A 22,299-nucleotide genomic window follows, 5' to 3' on the forward strand; every position below is an offset into this window, starting at 1 on the left:
CAGGAGTTCATAATGATATAGCAGATAGTTTCGGATCATGCTAGGGAACCAATTTACTATTTTATTCATTTCTTCCAGCTTTATTGAGGTATAACTTAAAACTGTAATTGTAATATATTTAAAGTATAAAGCATACAATGAGATGATTTGATATATGTATACATTGTGAAATAATTACCAATGAATCAAGTTAACTAACACATTAATCACCTCACAATCACCTTTTTTTGTTGAAAATGCTTAAGATGTGCTCTCAACAAATATGAAGCATACATTATTAACTATATTCGCTACATTGTACGTTAGATTTTCAGAACTTGTTCATTTCTAAATTATTTAGAAAACTGGGAGATAAAGGAACCAAACATTTATCTTGTTTTCCTTGCAAACAAGGTAACTGTTGAATAACATAACCATTGAATAATATAACCATTGAATAACATAACCATTAAATAAGCTTGCACAGATTATCTCCTTAGAAAAAATTCCAGCTAATAACTGAAGGAGAAATTACAGATTTGGAATATTACTATCATCCAGTCCTTAAGTCATAGTTAATCTTGGCAATGAAGTCAGTGGCAGTTAAACTTAGAAAAAGACCAAGAACCTGAAAATATGTGCATCATCTGAAAACTCTACAATGACATCACTAAAGTATTACTGTAAAAAAGCAATCATATCTTTTTATATATATATTTATGTATATATTTATATATACATATATAAATATGTGTGTGTGTGTGTGTGTGTTTGTATAACTGCAAATGTGTGGGAAAATCAGTGGCCGAGAATCATTACACGGTCGATATTATCAGAAAATCCAACTGGAAAACTTTATTTTTTTTTTTATTTTTTAAAATATTTATTTATTTATATAAGAACCAGGGTACAAGCCAGATGCACGCGAGGGAGAGAGGATTCACCAGAAACAGAGTGGGGAGCAGAACAGGCAGACTGATGAAATACACTGCTGAGGGGAGCAGCGGGTGAGATAGAAGAGGTCTACTTCGCCATGTGGGACCCTTGCCAGACGGCTGGGATCAAACCAGCACTGCAGAGGCTGCAGACAGCTTCACAACTCTGCTCTCAACTGCCGGCACCACCAGGGGAGGCCCTGGAAAACTTTGTAGGACAGATTATCTCATTCAACAATGAATTAAATACAAAGCAAAATAAAGGAAAGGAAACAGAAATGTAAGAGATAAGAACATTCAAAACTTATGAGCCACATTTAAATCCTAATATAAATGAATAAAAAAATGAGACATTCAGAGAAATTTAAACTTGAACTGATATTTGAAGTTAAAAAATGATTTATCTTAGGTGAGATAATAGGATTATGTGACATATTTACACACATACCAAAATAATCATGAAAGGAATGATATGAATTGTATTTGTTGCAAAATTAGAGAGTAGAGAGAGTGCTTTGGTTATAAATATCAATGAAGCAATATTGGCTATGAATTATTGTGGGAACTAGATAAAGCAAATTTTAAAATACATTTTTGAAATTTCTCATAGTAAAATTAAGTTTTTGATAACATTTTCAAGCATTGGGAGGATGAAACTGTGTAACACAGAAATATGCATAAATAATATTTAATGAATATATGCTTTTATGATTTGGTCACTATATTCGAACAATACAGATGTTTTAGAGATAGCTAAATAGCTTATATTTACATGTCACTTATACCTCACAAATATTTAAATTGCCAAATTTATTCAATACCAAAGTTATTGGGAATAACTGTATAAAATTCTGTGAAAGGAATGAGTTACCTGTTTGTCATTGAGTCAAATAGACAATTTGCTTAAAGACTGGAAATTTTGGTGTAATCCAGATTCAAACCAAGCGAAAGTTTCAAGAGTATGCAATAAAATGACTAATTATGAACCAATACTAAACATAATTATATTTGTTTGAAAAAAATAGAGAAAATGCATTTCTTCTTAGAATAATGAGTGAATTTCAGTCATAGAAAACCTTGAAGTTTTATAATCTGTGGTTTTTTTTGAAGATTTGTTTATTTATTTATACAAGCATTGGGTACAGTCAGAAGCACAGGAGGGTGAGAGAATTCACCAGAGCCAGAGCAGGGAACAGAACAGGCAGACTGACTGAAATACACTGCTGAGGGGAGCAGCGGGTGTTGCAGGTGAGGTCTGTTGTGCCATGTGGGACCCTCGCTGGTGACCGGGCTGCAGAGGCTGCGGGTAGCTTCACAGCCCAGTGTTCAACCACTGCACCACCAGGGGAGGCCCTAAAGTAAAATTATTAAAATTAAGACCAACCTCTGGTAAATAATGGTCTTGGTCTCCTATGGATTCCCTGTAAGTCAACAAAGAGATAGAACTCTGGCCAACCTAATTCAGTTGCATAGATACCAAATTACGTATATGTAATTTCAGAATGATGGGTATCATCTGTGTGAGGTAACGGCCGTTCAGGAAAATGTCATCTGTGTAGTTGACTTCCCTCTGCGCTCCATGTGGTGAATATACCTGAATGATATAGGTTAGTTAGCTGAGGTAGTTTTAATAAATATGTCTTTTCCATAGGTTCAATAATTGTTTTCTTGAAAACAGCATATACTGTATTTATATAGCAATTGAGGTGTATATTACCTGTGATTTTCATTAAGCATTAGATGGGTAAGACAGTCTTAGTTTGATTTAACAAAAATTGCTTCAGAGGTGTTAACCAAAGTTCCTGCTTTACTTTATTTTTATTCCTCTAGGCAGTGAACTTATGGGCTGCACAGAGTAAGATGAATGACAGAGTTGTAGATTTTAGCCCAGGTAAGAATCATATAATTGCAGTTCACACAGATGACATTTTCCTGAACTGTTGTTACCTCACACAAATGATACCCACAATTTCTGAAATTATCCTACAGTTTTATCTACAATTGGGCTATGATGAAATTCAAAGAAATACATAGTCAAAAGTTGAAAAAAGACATTTAAGCATAAATAAGTCATGTTTTGATTTACAGTTCTACTCTGTAAAGTCAGTAATCCAAAAAAATTTTCTCTTCTTGCACTTCCTGCCACTCAGTAATAAAGATTAATTTCAATAAAACTTTTAATTGCACAGTTTTCTTTCATGGCATGTGACTAATACCAGTGTTTAGTTAAACACCTGGGATAAGATTCTGGTTGTCACTTATTAAATACTTGGGATATTTAGCTGATTCTAACTTCTCTGAGCCTCAGTTCCTGTAAGAAGGCACTTGAGCTTTTGCACACCTGCTGTATTATGGAAAGATAGGAGAACTACAGGAGAAAAGCCTGGAATGGGGGTAAAAATCTTGCTAATTCAGTCTAAATTCTTGAGAAAACTACAAATAAAAGGGAAAGAAATATTGAGGCATTGAAACCTTCTTATTCACAATTTGGATCTGTGTAATGTTCTCAAGAGTTTTGATTTAATAAATGTAATCTAATTGCAAAATCCCTTATATATCTGTGGGGCTTCAATGGTTCCAAAGTTAACTCTCAAGTGCAGAAAAGCAGGGAAATTACTATTTTCCCACTTTATTGATGAGAACCTCAAGTTCAGAAATGTTAGGTTTTTTGCCCAATGATCAATACTTAATAAATGACAAAGAAGTGGCAAAGTCTTGTGTTCTGACAATTCGATCATACTCATTTACTTATCCATTCATTTAATCAATAAATACTATGAACACCTTCTGTGTTCCAAGTTGTGTATGGAATGTTATATAATAATGGTCAAAATGGGGGACGCAGACCATAAATAATATATGATTACAATATGTGATCGATGTAATAAATGACAATAACAGATTAAGAAATTTTTAGTGCTCTTTTTGGCAGAAAGTATATCTTTATGAATGAGCCAGACCAGAGAATATGGGGTCTGTGTTCTAGGCATAAAGAACAACATTTGTGAAGGCTTCATGCCTGAATTTCAGTTGCAGCTCAATGCCATCATTAGAATATGCGAGAATGTGTAGGCTGTGCCTTTTTAAAAAAACTGTTTGGCAATGTCTTTAGCATAGTATATATATGAATATAAAATAGGATATATGGCGTATGGAAAAAGAGGACTATGTTTGGTGCCATTTCTGCTCAGATTTAGAGAACTCAGTCATCAAAAAATTCTTTTTTAAAAAACCTATTTTTTAAAGATTTATTTATTTTTTGCATACACGAACTGGGTTGTGTAGGCCAGTGGTGTGAGACATGAGAGGATTCACCAGAGAGAGAGTGGGAAGCAAAACAGATAGATCTACTGAAATATACTGCTGAGAGGAGCAGTGGGCTAGACAGGAGAGGTCTGCTGTGCCGTGTGGGTTAGCTCCCTGGCTGGGGATGGAACTAATGCTGCAGTGGCTGGCCATAGCTTGATAGCACTGAGACTTTAATCCCTGCACCAATACGGAGGCCCCAAAGATTTTTAATCTACTCTGTAAGCCTTATGACTTTGGCAAGATCCAATCACCTAATGTAAGAAAGGATCAAAATCAGTAAGTCTACGTATTAGTGGCTCATATTATTCCCTGCTAAATAGAATTGATAATAAGTATCCTGGAAGGGCGATAGGAAGGAGACACCATTGGGGGTTTTCCCAAAGAGCTATTATTTCATGTTTTTAAATATATCTGTATTTTGCCATTAAGTAGACCTTAAATCACTGAGCACACACGAATTTTTGAAGATCAGTGTCCAGTTGTTTGTCTCATTAACATTTAAGTCTGAGGGAAGATAGAGTATTTTCAGTAAAAATGAAAGAAATTGACATATTTAAAAAAACTAAATGCCTTAGTTTTATTGCTATATAAACACTCAAATGTTTTCATGAGTGGTATTCTTTTAATTTTGATTTATCTGTAGAAAGGCAAAGTAAATTATTTAATCTTATTGCGTGAGATATTTATGTACTATAGAATTTACAACTCAATGGTTTTTATTAAATTTATGGAGCTATGCAGCCATTGCCACTAATCCCATTTTAGGACATTTCTATCACCCCCCAAAAATTCTCTCATGCCCACTTGCAGTTAATCCTCATTTCCACCCTCAGCATTAGCCATCCATTGATCTTCTTTCTGTCTTTATATATTTGCCAGGAAAGGAGAAACTTATTAACTAAACTGTATGTTGTCTGTACACAAGGGCACTTTAGCCTTGTCTTTCCATATTGCTCAGAATGATTTCAATTTTTAAAACCTTAATAGCTGTAGTAGGAAGGATAATGCCCTCTCTCCCAAAGAAGTCTGCATCCTAATCACCAGAACCTATAAATGTTATATTCCATGGTTTAGGGAATTTAAGATGCAGGTGGCATGACATTTGTTAGTCTGCTGACCTTGAGGGCAGATTATTCTGTATTTTCTGGATGGGTACAATGAAATCACAGGGGTCCTTAAAAGTGAAAGAGGGTGAACTGGAAATTACAAGACTTTATAAGTCTTGTATAAGACTTATCCAGCTGTTGCTTGTTTCGAAGATGAAATGGGGGAGCCCTAGATTCTGGGAAAATCAAGGAATCAGTTCTCCCTTATATCTTCTAGCTGGAAAAAAATCCTTGTGACATCTTAATTGTAACCAAGTGATATCATTTTGACTTCTGATGTTAAGAACTATAAGATAATAAATGCTTATTTTTATTTTTTTTTTTTTTTTTTTTTTTTATAAATTTTATTGTTATATTCCCCATACAATTGCAGCCCCCCATTCTGACCCCAATCCCTCCCCTCCCGCCCCCGCCCCCTAAAAGTGTCTCTGGTTCATAGTTTTTTGTTGATTTTGATTTTCACTTTCTTATAGTTATTCATTTTCCTGGCCCCTTATTTAAGTTTTCTAGATTCCTGCTATGAGTGAGACCATCCGGTATTTTTCTTTTTCTTTTTGGCTTATTTCGCTGAGCATGATCCCTTCCAATAAATGCTTATTTTTAAACCACCAAGTTTTTGGTAATTTGTTAGAGCAGGGCAAAGCTACTAAAAACATAATTTGAGGGAAAGGACAACTATTTTTTCAGTATAGTATAAGTCTAGTTTTCATCCTGCAAATCCGATGACTAAAAAGAGACATGGTTAATTATAGAAAAAAGATTGGCATCTTCTCAGTGCATTTCTGGGAACGTATTTGAACCAGAGTTTATCTCTACTAGACCTTTCTGACTATATATTCTCCCTCTCCCTCAGTGTATACACTTGCAATATCTGTCCAACAAATATTTACTCATCTTCAAAACTCAAGGTTTTGGACATTGACTATTATAGGCAGATGGAAAACTGGACTATGGGTTGCACTGGAGAGATTCCAGCCATCACTAAGCCCTACATTCATAAAACTGTTCTTTGGCTACAATTATAGATCACTTACTGTTTCTCTTTGTATTGGGTCCAGATAATGGGCAGCACTGTCAGGAGAACAGAGACATTTTTATATTCTCTATATATGGTAGGATAATGTCTGGACATCATAATTGCTTATATTTAACTGAACTGTCTGTAGTACAAATTATAGCTCTTCAAGTCTGAAGGAAAACAAAGCATACAGATAACATAAAATTACTTTTTCCAAAGTAATGAAAAAATATATATATATATTTAAAGATTTATTTATTTATCTACACAAGCATTGGGTACAGTCAGAAGCGCAGGAGGGTGATAGAACCCACCAGAGACAGACCAGGGAACAGAACAGGCAGACTGATGAAATACCCTGCTGAGGGGAGCAGTGGGCATGGCAGGAGAGTTCTGCGCGCCATGTGGGACCCTCGCTGGTGAATCGACACTGCACAGGCCGCGGGCAGCCCTGCAGCCCAGCGCTCAACTGCTGTGCCACCAGGGGAGGCCCGAAAATATATATTAAGTTGCCACATATCACTCAAGTATATTTTAACTGGGGATCCTGTCCAATTCTGCATTTTAATCACACATTCTCTATGAAAAAAACCTGTATGGTATCAGGAACATGTGGTTTGTAAAAATGCCATGAAGAAATTATTTCACACCTTAATCCAAGATTTAAAAAAATCACAAATTTTACATGGCCACAACTCTTCACCTTTAACTGTTTTTTTTTTTTTAATTACCACAAGACAGATGGTGTGTAGTAGTTATAATTTTTATGATGGAAATTATAGAAGGGAAATTACAATTACTTAATAACTTTAATATGTAATGTGCTCCTTACAAATTATTGCATGTGCTGTTTTGTTTTATGTGGGGCCACATGATCTTTTCATTTGTGTTTGTATATCCTATTGACATCAATGACTCATATTTTCAGTAGGATTAATTATAATAAAACCCTGAATATCCTTAAAAGACAGATAATTCAGTAGGAAATAATTCTGGAAATGACACAAGGATTCTTTTTATTATTTGATGCATTCAATGAAGAATTTATAATGAGCATTATTTACTACTTTAAAAGTACAACATTTTAATAATAGTTGTGTACTGTGTCTTTTCCTCCTCCCTTCATCTTTTCTCCTTATTTCCCAAGCTCTTTTTTACTTTTTTTAGAGTACTTTTCATAGTTTTTCTTCATATAGCTATTTCATCTTGAAACTTTGATGTTATTGATCATTTTTTGAGGGATTATCATCTTATGTACATTCTTCATTAAGAGAATATTATACTGATAATATAAATTTCCAACTGATTACAATTTGTTATCAGGTTAATTATTGCTTTTCTCAGTGGAACTTCAATCATTCATACACGTTTTATAATTTGGAATTGCTGAGCTTAGAAAATCATTGAGCAAAATCTGTTATGGGTTCTCATACCAGGAGTTTGCTTCTACTCTAAAGGTGATTGTGCCTGACAGATACCAATTTTAATGAACACTGGGGCTTCAGTATATCTTATATGTTGTATATGTGTATTCCAAATATTTTAGTTATTAAAAAAAAGCATATGGGAACTACACTGATTTAAGAGACTTATTTATCAATTTGGTTTTTTAGTTCTCTTAAATAGTTATATGGTTCTGTTCAATATTTAAAACAGTACTTTGTGTTGAGTCTAGTAGTTATCACTTTGCAAACTCAGGGTTGGAGAGATTTAAATTAGTTTCTTAATCACTCACAAGAATTATTCATTTGATTTTCTTGTTTAGAATATGTAGTCTTTAGTTTTCTAGTCTTCATTTTTAGCCAGCAAGCAGGTTATTTTTCCAATCCTATGATAAAAATAGAGTAAAATATCACTATTCATTCTGATTGTCTGCTTTGTGAAGTATTTGTATATGTTTTGTAAAGTATTTGCATTTAAAGTATTTATATATATATATTTTAAAGATTTATTTATTTATACAAGCACGGCAGGAGAGGTCTGTATGCCATGTGGCACCCTCGCCGGTGGCCAGGGATCGAACCGGCGCTGCAGAGGCTGCAGGCAGCTTCGCAGCCCAGTGCTCAACTGCTGAGCCACCAGGGGAGGCTCAAAAAGTATGTTTATATTTAAGGCATATTGTATATTGTATATTTCAGGTGAAATTTTTATAAAACAAAGGGCTATGCAGTTTGCAGTTTGAGTTTTGATAAATATAAAGACCCAAAACCACCACCAAAATGAAGATATCAAATATTTTCATCATCTCAAAATAGTCCATCTTGCCCTTTGCAGTAAATTAATCAAGCCAGCGCCCCAGAAAACTTTTGATTACTTTTTGTTAGGTATATTACCTCTGTCTACATGAGAATTTTATATTAATGGTCAGTGTATACTCATTCATGTAGTTGTATGTATCAGTTTAAATTGTTATTTGATTATTCATGGAGATATATTCCAACAATTGATTCCCTCTTGTCCATCATATTCTGGGATAGTTCACAGGGCTCTCTTAGAGCCATGCATTAGACCTAGCAGAAGGAAATTATCATGTCCCACCTTCAATCCTTTCAGGTATCATTTCTGCACTACAAAAATGGCTTATTTTTGTCATAAGGCACTTGGTGAATTTGCCTGAACATACTGTTTCAGGTAGAAGTGAGGCTTAAATTGTTCCCTCCTTAATATCTTTAACCAGTTGGATTCTCTGGGAAGCAAGTGTCAAGATGGAATAGAAATGCAAATGGCTTGTGGGGAAGTGACACCTATTAAGAAAAAGGGAAAAGAATCAGGATTGGGCTGGGGTTGCTAACAAATGACAATTCAGACCTGATGAACTCTGTCAGCTCAGTGAGAATCTTGTTAGCAAAATCCCACATTGTTCTGTCATTAGCTTTTGGTGATCTTTAGAAGAACATAACCTAAGTTAATTTGGAGACAAATAACTCAAACTACTCAGAGACTATCTCCTAACCAATTGCAGATAGGCAGCAAGTACTTGTGTCTGAGCAGCACAGTTCCTTCTCAGTGCCTATTGAATGGACCTTGATGAGCTAGACCTAATTCAGGATTCAAAACCTCTAGTTTTAGTTCTGTGATGGAGCAGGCAGTTAACTAGCTTCACTCCATATCACTATCTCAAAACAGATTAGGGAGGCTCTCCCCAGCCCCCCATATGCTGTGTAAGATGCTCTGTGTCTACTCAGTTTGCTAACATGGAGGAGCCTTTTTCCTAGCAAGCAGTACTTTCTGTACCCACTACATTTTCTTGGTGATATGTTTTGCTTTTTTTTTTTTTTTTCTGCTAAGAGGAAAGGACACAATTTTTAAAATTTACAAGATGAACATAAACTGTAGATCATTGACACCTCCTGTCACACAACTAAATGTGTCTACCTTGCTTTAAGCAACTGAAATTCTACATTCACATCCATTTTTACTTCCATTTTACCATCAATTTCAGGATATCTGTAGAAACATTCAAGCCTTCTTTATGAATCTCATCGATGGTTGAGACCATCGTGTTAATTACCTCAATATTTTGTTGTATCAGTATGAGATCCTTATTTGTGTAAACTTAATTACCTTTCATAATTTTCTTGCATTTTCAATGACACCTGGGAAAATAAACTTAATTTCCTAATTTGGGGGGTTTCATTAAAACAACAAGTAAGAAGAAATGCCATTCTAGATGCTTAACATTTAGCTTTGAAAGCTCTGCCTATTGTGTGAACTATAATGCTGAAAGACAGAGTTTTAATTTAATTTTCAGCTACAACTGTGCTTTGCTAGAATTTTCATTTCAAAAGAGCATACATTTTAGGAAGGATCTTGTTAACTAGAAGATAGAATTGAGTGGGAAAAGGTAAAAGGGACTACTTTGGAAAAAAGTTTCTATATATTTGTTTAATAATGAATATATTTATCAAAACTCACAGAGTTATACACTTAAAACAGGTGCATTCAATTTTATGTCAACTATATCATAAAAAAGCTGCTTAAAACACACAGACACACATGCACTCTGCAAAAAAGAAATACTGAGAAGAATTATGGTCCTTGAAATACTTTCTGTATACTCTATTCCAATAAAAATGTTTAGAAGTACTAGGACTACTGTTATTTTTGTTGGTATAATATTGTTACTAAAATATTTTTTTTTTACATCATTCTTCATTTTTGTACAATGTATGTATGTTTTTACTCTCAGGTGTAGTCCCCGTGAAATTCCCACCACCATTTCACCTAAATATTTTAAATATTTGATTCATTTATGCCTCAAAATATTCTCAAAGAGTTATTACATATATAAAAATTTTACTCAAACAAATTTAAAATTCACTCTTAGCAAAACCTTTCTGATGACCCTGTTATTTTATCTTAACACCATGGGTTAGTAACATTGCTGAGCATTTCTCCTTAGATTTTATTTTTGTATCTAAGTAACATTTCCTTGACTTTAACATTCATATTTTCAAAACCAAAACACTTAACAAATCAACTTCAAACTCATAAAATTCCATATTATGAACATTAATTTAATATAATAGGTGATTTTTAAAATCAAAATCATTTTTAATTAGTGGGCCAGAGCAGAGACATTTACTTTGGGGTATATTTAAGCTTAATTTCTTTTCCTTTTCTTTGATAATTATAATATAAGGAAACATATGACCATAAAAATGAGAGGGGAGTTAATATTAAATTATCTGAATCTTAGTCTGCTACTCGCCTATAATCAGATATAACACTTAATGAAACATTGTCAAAGTCATCATATTCAATATGAATTTTAATGATCCTTATTTAGTAACTTACTAAGTGTTTCTGTTTCTTTGAAGATTTATTTGTAGTAGTTAAGGCATAGAAACAACCTATGTGACCATGGGCAGATGAATGGATAAAGAAAATGTGGTATTTATATATAATGGACCATTATTTAGTCTTCAAAAAAAATGGAAAATCAATCGTTTTAAAAAATCTTTATTGAAGTAAAATGGGCATCCACAAAGTACATATCACTTTGGTGAGTTTTGCCATGTATATATAGCCTCAAAACCATCATTCCCATCAAAACAATGCACATATTCATTATCCCTAAAAATTTTCTAAAACATCTTTAATTAAAATAAAAATAATATTGGTATCTACTATAGCTGTCAAAAACATTTGTATTTATTTTTAAAGATTTATTTTATTTATTTAGCATAAAAGAACTGGGGTCCAGGCCAGAGGAATGGGGCGGGGCTGGTGGAAGGATTCACCAGAGACAGAATGGGGAGTAGAACAGGCAGATCTACTGAAATACACCGCTGAGGGGAGTGGTGGGCAAGATAGGAGAGGTCTGCTGCACCATATGGGTTAGCTCCCTGGCCTGAACTCATATTGCAGTGGCTGGTGATACCTTGATAGTTCTGAGACTTCAAACCCATTGTGCCCCCAGGGAAGCCCTGGAATCCATTTATATTTATCACAAAATGATAAACATAAAAATAGTTCATTTTTTGACATAAAAACATTTCAAAATAGGTCTTTTTCTCCATTCATTGAGGACAATCATTTCATTTTTTAAAAATGTAGCAAGTTCCCTACTTTTCTATTGGTAAAACGTTTTTCAACTTTTTTTTTCACTTTTTTTCAGAATTTGAGCTACTTATGATGGTGGCTGAATTAGTGGTTCTTGAAATTTAGTGTACACCAGAATCACAGGGAAAGTTTTTTGAAATTTAGGTTCCTGGTACCACTCACAGTTTCTGAGTCTTGGATGGGGTTTCAATAATTTTCATTTTTAACAAAATCTTAGATTATGCTGTCGACACTGACCTAGAGTCACTCTTTGTAAACCAATGCTCATAGTCATACTGTCTTTTATCCCTCAAAAAAAAAACTTTACATTATAACATGTTAAAAATTAAGGCAATAGTAAGTCTAGGTTAGATACTGTCAAAAATCTGATACACTAAAGAAGTAATTTTTGATCTTTCAATTGAGGTATTTGATATATTTTTTGTAGACTTACCAGATCTATTGTTTGACACAAAGTGGTCCTCAGAACAAAAAGTTTATTTTGTTTCCAACAATTGAAATTATACCTAGTTTATAAATGATTAATATAATTTGCTAGTAGTCTCAAAGATTTTGCCTCATTCTTTTAAATTCTTTCATTTAATTTCCTGATAAAAGTAAAGCTTCTTCATTATACACCATTTTGAAAATCGATTAGACTGTTATGATACAAACACATACTATTCATAATCTCATGACCAAAAGATAAAACCATTAAAAATTATAGTAGATTTTCCTCCAACCATGGAGACTACATCTATAGTGATGGGCTAAATCTACAGACTGACATAGATGGGTGGATAGAAAGAAATATAGGCATCAATATAAAATTGCATCAGCTATGAAATGCAGTTAAAACCAAACAATGTTAATCTTCAGATTATATGGATGTCCTTTTTTATGGTATGATACTGTTTTTACTTATTTATTTTTTAAATTTTTTAAACAATGTTTGTTTTCTTCCTTCCCCTCAGGTGTAGTCCCCACAGAATGTTCTTAAACATGCCAAACAAATAATGCCATTCCTATTGCACATGGTTCAATTTTGTAAAATTATTTTCAATTATATGAAACACTGAAAATGGTATTTTTATATTTAAAAGTTGGAAAATAATTATTTCCCATGCTAAATTATTCCATGTGTAGTTTTCTAGCTGATTATATGCTTTCCAAATCAGAATTTTTAAATAATGAAGAGTAGTGTGTGTGTGTGTATGATAAATTTAGTAAATCAATAACATGCCTACCCTTTATTTAGGAGGGGGACTGTGTATATATAGTGTATATATATATATATATTTATATATATGTATTGCTTTTCAAAGCTGTTCACTAAATATCTTTGAAAATATCTGGAATAAAGAATTACCAATCACTCCCTTGTAAAATGAGCATAAATGTGAAAAACCCATGGAAAATTATCTGCCAACTGCTATTTCCACTTAAATGAGTGTTTTTGAGGATCGTTTATGCCATAGAAGATATTCTCAATTCATTTTATTGCCTAATAGTATTCCACTGAATGGTGGATATACCACATTTTGTGTATACGTTCAACATTTATGGACATCTGGATTGGACCTTGTTATAAACATGAATACACTGCTATGAACATTCACCTGTTTTTGTTTGGACCTACATTTTGATCTTGGCTAGATTTCTTCAAGTGGAATTTTTGGAAATTTCATGGTAAATTTATATTTAATATGAAAAGATGTTGGAGTCATGCTCCATCTAGAACGCCTTGGGATTGGGTGCCTTAGGGTGTTTAATTCTTGAATTAATTACCATGAAACACCTTGAAGTATGGAACCACATATTTCAGTATCTGGCAATAATTTGAATTCTGTGTGCTGTTACTTGATCTTTTATCGATTTGGTTATGAACTCAGATGAGGAAATATAGTACTTATTGGGGTTACTCAGAAACCTCAAAATATACAATGTGTATTTATACATTTTCAGCTTTGCACAACTTTTAATTTTTGTCTCCCACCCCCCATTCCAGGTTTTCAAAGTGCACATTTCTAATTCAGCCACAGCGTTCTGTAACTGAGTTATAAAATGTATCTCAATATATAAAAACAAATAAGTTCCCCATTTTATAACTGGAGCATCTCTCCTATAGCAATTTTCTTTTACCAGTCTAGACTGATTACTTTCTAGGACTAATAAAATCCTGTCATCTTGGGTCATCTTTTACTGTCATTCTGAGAAATGTATTATATTTCTACTCTGTCTGCTCTGTTCCCAGGTCTTCCTCTTTTTTTGTTTAATTCCTTATTTAATAGAGAAAATCCTTGAGAGACTGTTTTAGCTACGAAGATTAATATTACAAAACTTGATAACTTTCAAATCTCTATCCTTTACCCATCATTTTAACTGCTTTAGTAATATATGGAATTCTAAGTTTGAAATATTTCCTTGAGTTAGTGAAGATACTGTTCCTTGGATCCCTCAGTGACAGAGCCTCAAGCTAACCTAATATGCTTACTTAAGGTTGTTTCTAAGATAGAAAAAATAGAAAAAATAATTCCTGTCTAATTTTTACAGACTCTTTTTTTCAGAAGTCTCATTTTATCCTAATACAATTGTCCTTTTAGGTTGGCATTCTATTTTTTATTATTTATCTCATTGTTTTTTATCTCTCTCATTAAACCAAGAGAGTCCCTCATCCTTATCTTCCCATCCTTCTGTTAAATTTTTGTTTTATGCCAGCAAATTTTAATTTTCAAGAACATGTCCTTGTCTTTTGCTTAAATAGTATTCTCTTGCCATTTCATGAAAACATCTCTACTTATCTTTATTAGGATTTTAATTCATATTGGTAAAATTTTTATCTCCTAGAGTTTTTTTTTTTTTTCCTGAATCTTTACATCTTGGTTTGCATTGAACATCAACATTAAGCACGTAAGCAGCCATACAACACCAATTGTGGGCAAAACAAATGGAGGTTTATTTTTATAACTAACAGTTTATGGATAGGTGTGGGTCTCAAACATCTAGTGATCATGACAAAACGTTTAATATTCAAAGAATTAAAACTTTAAAAATGATTGTAATATCTTAGTCCAGGAGGTGGAACTTTATCTACCCTTACTACCAAGTGATCAGTTGGGCACAAGAAAATTTTGCTGGAGGGATCCAACTTGTATATTAGTAAATCTCTAAGGCTAACCAGTTAACCCAAGAAAAATAATCTGCTCTCCTGACTGGAAAGCATAAAACTGGCAGCCAGAATTTTAAGGAAGAACTAGGGAAGAATTCTGGGGTCTTCATTTTTCAGTATGTTCACTTTGACTAAATTATCTTATTTGTGGCATTCTAGAATGTTGTCTGGTATTGATGTCACTGAGCTCAGAATATTTTCTGAAAGTACATCCTCAATGTTTTGCGGCAATAGGGAAGGGAATTTATTTGTCTACAGGGGTTAGAGATGCAAGAAGTAGGAATCAGATAGCCTTCAAATTTGATTAGTTCTTCCAAATCCTAAGTTTGTTTTTCTTCTTACTAATTGGCTATTGTTTTCTTCTTTAACCCCCAATTCATGCATTTTAAATATATATTTATTATATCATCCTTCATTTCTGTTTTTAAAGATTTTATTTATTTATACAAGCACTGGGGTACAGGCCAGAGGTGCGGGAGGGTGAGAGAATTCACCAGAGACAGAGCGGGGAACAGAACAGGCAGAAGGACCAAAGTACACTGCTGAGGGGAGCAGCAGATGAGGCAGGAGAAGTCTGCCCCGCCATGTGGGAATCTCCCTGGCCGGCCGGGAATCGAACTGGCGCTGCAGAGGCTGTGGACAACTTCACAGCACTGTGCTCAACCCGCTGCATGCCAGGGAGGCCCATCATCCTTCATTTTTGTACAGTGTATGATTTCCCAGTGAAATTCCCACACCCAGTTCACCCATGCACCATCACTATAGTCCCTTGTGCTTTTCCCACCCAATCCTGATCCTTCTACCTCTTCCTCCCCTACAGAAAGTCTCTGGTCTATGGTTGCCTGTTAATCTTTATTTTCACATTATTATAGTTATTTTTTTTCCTGATCCCTTATTTGGTTCCTCTACACTCCTCCTGTAAGTGAAACCATCTGGTATTTTTCTTTTTCTTTCTGGCTTAGTTCACTGAGCATAATCTCTTCTAGCTCCATCCATGTTGCAGCAAATGGCATGAGTTTATCCCTTTTGATTGCTGAGTAATATTCCATTGTGTATATATACCACCTCTTTTTGATCCAGTCATCTATTTTTGGGCATTTGGGTTGTTTCCATAGCTTACCTATTGTAAATAGTGCTGCAATAAACATAGGAGTGCAGGTATCCTTTTGAATTAATGTTTTTGTGTCCTTTGGGTAGATACCTAGGAGTGGAATTGCTGGATCATATGGAAGCTCCATTTCGTACATTTAGATTTTAGCTTTCTCTAGACCGGTAATCCTGCTATTTCAGATCTATTTATCTAATATCTTTGAATTGCTAACTCTTTCTACTCTCTTATTATCTCTTTTCATGTTTTCTTTTTCATTGTTTTAGCTGTTTGTTTTTATAATTTTAACTTTATCTTAGTAAAATTAGAGATTATCTTTTTCTAAATATTTTCCTCTTTCCACCATGAAGCATCACCAATGCATGTCTTTTAATTTTTTTTAATCAAACCTGGAAGTTATTCAGAAACAGAATCATTTAAGATATTTTTTAATCACAGAAGTAAGTCTAGTAATATGCCACAAAATACTCACCAGCATCTTGTATAAAAAATGTTATTTTATGGCCTTCCTGGTGGTGCAAGGGGTTAAGACACAACCTATGAAGCTATCCACAGCCACTGCAGCACAAGTTCGATCCCTGCCCAGGGAGCTAACCACATGGTGCAGCAGACCTCTCCTGACTTGCCCGCTGCTCCCCTCAGCAGTATATTTCAGTCAATCTGCCTGTTCTGTTCCCCACTCTGTCTCTGGCAAACACTCTCACCCCACCCCACACACACACACCTCTGGCCTGTACCCTAGTTCTTGTATGCATAATAAAATAAATCTTTCAAAAAAATGTTGTTTTACCCATTCCCAAATGCTTTTCATTAAAGACTAAAAAGAAAAAGGGGATGTGCTAAAATAAGAAGTTCATTTTGTTATTGTGTGAATATTACTTTATATTCCCAATATCCTTACAACTCAAAGTTTAGAAATATTCATCCACCATCTCTGATCTAGCATTGTCTTTCTCTCTAGCCTTTTCTCTTTCTCTCTGGGCTCTGGGAATAAAGCCTGAATGGGTCACTGTCATTAATGATACTTCAATCAATTGGAGGCAACACATATGCAGATAATTCTACATAGAGTAATTTCACATAGAGTGATGTAGAAAAACACACCATGTTTATGAAAACACTAAGAAACTCACCCTGGCATTGGGGATTCAGGAGGGCCATTACTTCATAATTGATACACTAAGATTTGCTACCTATGGAGGTTTCCTTGTATTCCCCAAACTTGTCTGCCACATTTGCCTTCTTTATTTCTGCTGCTTTCAGGAAGGCTAAAATTCCATGTATTTACTTTTCAACTCGGACTTAGTTCTATTGGAAATACAAAATTTTATTATCCAGTGGAATTTATTTTCTATGCACTCAGAGTTACTGAATTCTAGGGTCTTGTGGAGAAAATGTCTCTTTAGTTGTGCAAGTTGTAGCCTGTCTTTGGGAACTGGGCTCACAACAGGCACAGATATATGTGTATATTCAGATGAGTCCTACTCGTTCTAGCAGTGGGATTTTGGGAGCTTATTTGAAATCCGTAGCACTTTTTTTTCTTTTTTTTTTTTTTTTAAATATTTATTTATTTATTTATACAAGCACTGGGTACAGTCAAAAGCGTGGGAGGGTAAGAGAATTCACCAGAGCCAGAGCGGGGAGCAGAGCAGGCAGAAGGACAGAAGTACACTGCTGAGGGGTGCAGCGGGCGGCAGGAGAGGTCTGCGTGCCATGTGGGACCCTCCTCTGGTGGCCGGGTAGCAGCTGGGGATCGAACCAGCGCTGCAGAGGCTGCGGGCAGCTTCGCAACCCAGCGCTCAATCGCTGCGCCACCAGGGAGGCCCCATAGCATTTTTTTTCTCTAAAAGAATTATAATAATTTTATTCATTTTATAGAGATATTAAGGATCAAGTGAAATGTTGACTATAAATTGATAAGCTCACTGCATAATGTAACAAGTACTTAAATTTAAATAGGTCAGGTTTTTTCAATTATGCTATTATGTTACAAGGAACCCCATGACAGCTACTTAAATATGTGGGTAAAACCCATGTGAGTAGATGGAATAAACTTTGTATAATTCACATATATATGTATAAATAATCTAATATTAATGAACTCACTTGCATGTAATAATTCCTATTGAATTACAGTGGTAAAAATAGTAACATAATGATTTTTAAGTCTTTAACAATTTGAATTATCTATTACCTCCTAATATTATCTGATCAAACCTAGGGATCACATGCATTTTCATTAGTTTAGTAATTGGTTATTTGATTTTTGATTCTTCTAAAACCATTTGTTGTCCTTTTGGGGATCTCCAGGGGAATATAATTAAGTTTTCTGTTATGGATAAATATAAAGCTTTATCTGATTGCCATGACCAAAAAGAATAAAACATTAGAAGAACAAAAACAAAGTAACTATTTGCATTAACATTGGGGGAGGGTCAAAATATTCCTAAAATTTTTCCTCTACATTGTCCATCCTTTTATGGTACCAAAAGATTAAATAAAATAGTTGTACAGAAGAAAAGACAAGGCTATATCACTGCATGTTCATACATGACATTTGCTTTCTTGGGACAGCAATATAAGACAAGCAGAGCATGTCTTAAGGTTACAAATTTAACAAATAAGTGAAATAACATGTTTACTACCTCTTCAGAGAAAGAATTTAGGTTTACAAGGGGAATACATTCATTTCAATATAAATCAATAAATAGGGTGACAATATTTTTATCTCTGGTAGGGAGAGTGTATATTAAAGTTCATGAGAGCTTTTTAAGTAATGAACTTTCTAGTTCTAGTAATGAACTTTCCAATTTTTTAAACTCATATCATATGTTAAAAATATGTAGGTTCTATAGGACTTTTGATGAATCTATGTTTTTAATGCATATTAATATAAAAAGATAGCATGGAAATCATATGTAAAGTACAGAGGATATCAGATATCTATTGAAAATTTCTATTTGTCATCAATTTAGATGCTTGGAACACAAAAATGAATTTAAAAACTTGCACTTAAGGAATTCACATTCTTGATAGCTACACATATTTTATGTGTTCTGCAAAATATTTGGGCAGATTTTAATAAAAGCAATAATACATATTCATACACATATAAGCTAGAATACAACATTAATAACAGGTAATGCAGAACTTGGAATGCTAGCAGCAAAGATAGATTAGAAAAGTGCTTCTCAGGTTTATGGGATTTTAAAAGACAAAAGTGAATTCTGATCTAGATGCTGAATGCCTGAGCAGCAAAGACAAAGCCAAAATCCAATTGTTACTATGATTTTAATTGTTCTTGATTGTTTCATATTGTTTTTTATATAATCATATTTTAGCTCTAAGCCTGCCTTAGCTATAGGTTGCTTGGTTACTAGAAACCCAATAAGAAACGTTTATAGCAAGCCCAGAAAGAGAAAAAGAAAAATAAAGCATTTTGGAATTCTAACAAAGAATAGAACTATCTACTTCTAGCCCAATCAAAATTTTCTTTTTAGTAGGAGGGTAGTGCTGTTAAGAATGCCCTTGATCTTATCAGTATCTTCTTTGTTTGAATACATTTTGACATCAGCATTCTTTAAACAAAAAACCTTGGTAGTGATTCAGGCCTGGATCAAGAATAAGATAGCTAGTCCTGAATCTGTTCTCATCTAACCATCTGTGATTTTGGGATGATTTTCCTTCACCTTCTTTACCTCCACAGATGAAATTTCTTCAAGTGTAACATGAGAGAAAGAGGTTCAGTGATCTTTAACAGTATTTTAGTTTCCAACAACTTACAAGTCTATTATTTTTAATTTTTCTTCTACTGTGACAGAACTTCTGCTTTAACGTTTAATGATACATGGGAGAATGCAATGAGAAAAACACTAGAAATTCTCTAGCAGAGCTGATGGCCTTATAGTACAAAATTGTTAGCTAATAAGTTTGCCCTCTAACAATTAATCTCAAATAGATTTATCAGTAGCTAGCATTTTTGTTCTTTGTGCTTAAAATAAATTGTTCCCGTTAAATTGATACAAAGCACAGGCAATAAACTAATTCCTGATGCTTCAAATAATGCTATAATTATCAGTCATTCTTAAAAGATGTCATCAACACAAATGGATACCATAAGTGACCTAACTATGCAGGGGGGTTCATAAGCAAATGGGAATATTTTCAAAAATAAAAACAGAAGATACAGTATGTTATATCACTATCTCTGCAACTTGCTCTCCATCCAGTGGCAGACCTATTATTTCATTTCCTTCTGAAAAGAATAGACAGAGACAAAAGGAAATAGCCTGTTAAGTTCTGATTCTGCCTTTGATATCTTTTTTCTCCTGAAGCTCTCACAGTATATGCTACCTCTCCCAATAGTTACTTCTCTCATAGACATCGCACAAAGATTAAAGTATTCTATTATTAAAGTGACATTTTTGTTATCATCTTCCCACATTGGGAGAGGTTGGGCTTGTTCCTGGGGATGACATTTTCTGTTAGCTTTGTGAGGAGGAATGTTGTTTGGGGGAAATGAAGCTATTTGTACGCGGGCTGTTTCTAATTCATGACTGACTATCTCGAAATACCCAAAACACTTCTTTATCCCCTTTGAGAAAGGACAGAATATAAACTTAGAAATTTGCTTTCCACACATAAATATTACACAAAATTCCCAAATGATTAACATATATTTATAGGCAGTAAAATGGAAAACTTAGCCTCTAGATTCTGACTGATCACTTCTGAAGAGATTTCTCACAGAAAATACTTCATAGGTCTTGGTAATGAAATGGGGCTAATTATTTATCAGATAAAAGTTAAAGGATAAGATGAACTTTTAAGGATTTGCTTAGTTTGAGGATATAGAATCATTCAATGAAGATTGCATATCAAGATAACAAACATTTCCCTAATTTGTCAAAAATTTGTGTGATACCATAGCAGCCCACAATAGCAATCCAAAGGCTAGGCTGGACAGTACCAGATGCTGGACAGGACAACATCAGAGGCAACAGTGCCAGAAGGTAATGCTGAATGATTAGAAGGGTAGACAGCTCTCAGAGGTATCTGAACATAGGTGAGCAGTGTGGGCCACAGGTCAGCAGTGCCTGTCAGCAGTGGTCACCAGAAAGTAGTGCCATCAACTCTAGCGTTATAGTTCTTTGAGAACTGTTGGCATAATGCAATAGCAAAAGCTCATTTAGAGACACTAGATCCAGGTTCAAAGCTCTTTGCAGGCAATGTCAGGGGCAGAACCAGAGGCAGATGCAGCAGTCAGAGTCTCTGCAAAGGTCTTGATGTCTATGAAAGTCTATAGAGGTCTCAAAGTCCCTGTAATTTGTGTGCAGAGTCTGAAGAATGGGTCTGCAGCTGACTGCTCAATGAATCAAGCTTACTACTGCTCTGGCTTATATTCTCTTTCAGCTCCCCTCCTGTCAAATCTTGCTGGACAGCTTAAAATCTTAGCTGTTTGATTCATGCTAGTAAAAATAGACCAGTTCGGGTGCTGGTAAAGCACCAATCAGACTGGTCTATTTGCAATTCTCAACCATGTCAAAAACCATAAATTCCACCATTTTAGAGCACAAACTTGATTGGTCCATTGAGAGCTCCACTAGTCTGTTTCCAATCCCTATGCCATATTCAAAAGTGAAACTCTGTCTACCTGGACAGACCTGATAGACCCTGAGGGCAAGCTCTTTGGTGGTGGGCTCAGGGGAGCCACATCTGGAGCTGCCTCAGCAGAGCCAGACATTCCCTGCATCTTGTGCACTTCAGGGCTGCGTGTGGTGGTGCAGGGCTCCTGCAGCAGAGCTGGCACATGGTTCTGAGTAGCTGGAATGCAGGCTGCAGCTAGGAGCACATCATGCTGGGTTGTCACACAGCCTCTGGGCCTCTTTCCTGTCTTGTGATGAGCCAGGACAAGCCTAGCATCTGGAGCCCTGGGGCTAGCTTGCTCTGGATTGGAGCAAGGAAACCACTGCCTCTGCTGCTGGGCAGCATGCTGAGGTGGTGATGGGACCCCTGTAACACAAACACCTAATTGATAAATACTGAATCTTTTCTCTTCGGGGAAATATGTAAATATATGTACATATACACATATATGTCTAATAATCCTCCATCCTAAAAGAAGTCATCCT

This window comes from Talpa europaea, assembly GCF_964194135.1.
Source record: "Talpa europaea genome assembly, chromosome: 10".
NCBI lineage: Eukaryota > Metazoa > Chordata > Mammalia > Eulipotyphla > Talpidae > Talpa > Talpa europaea.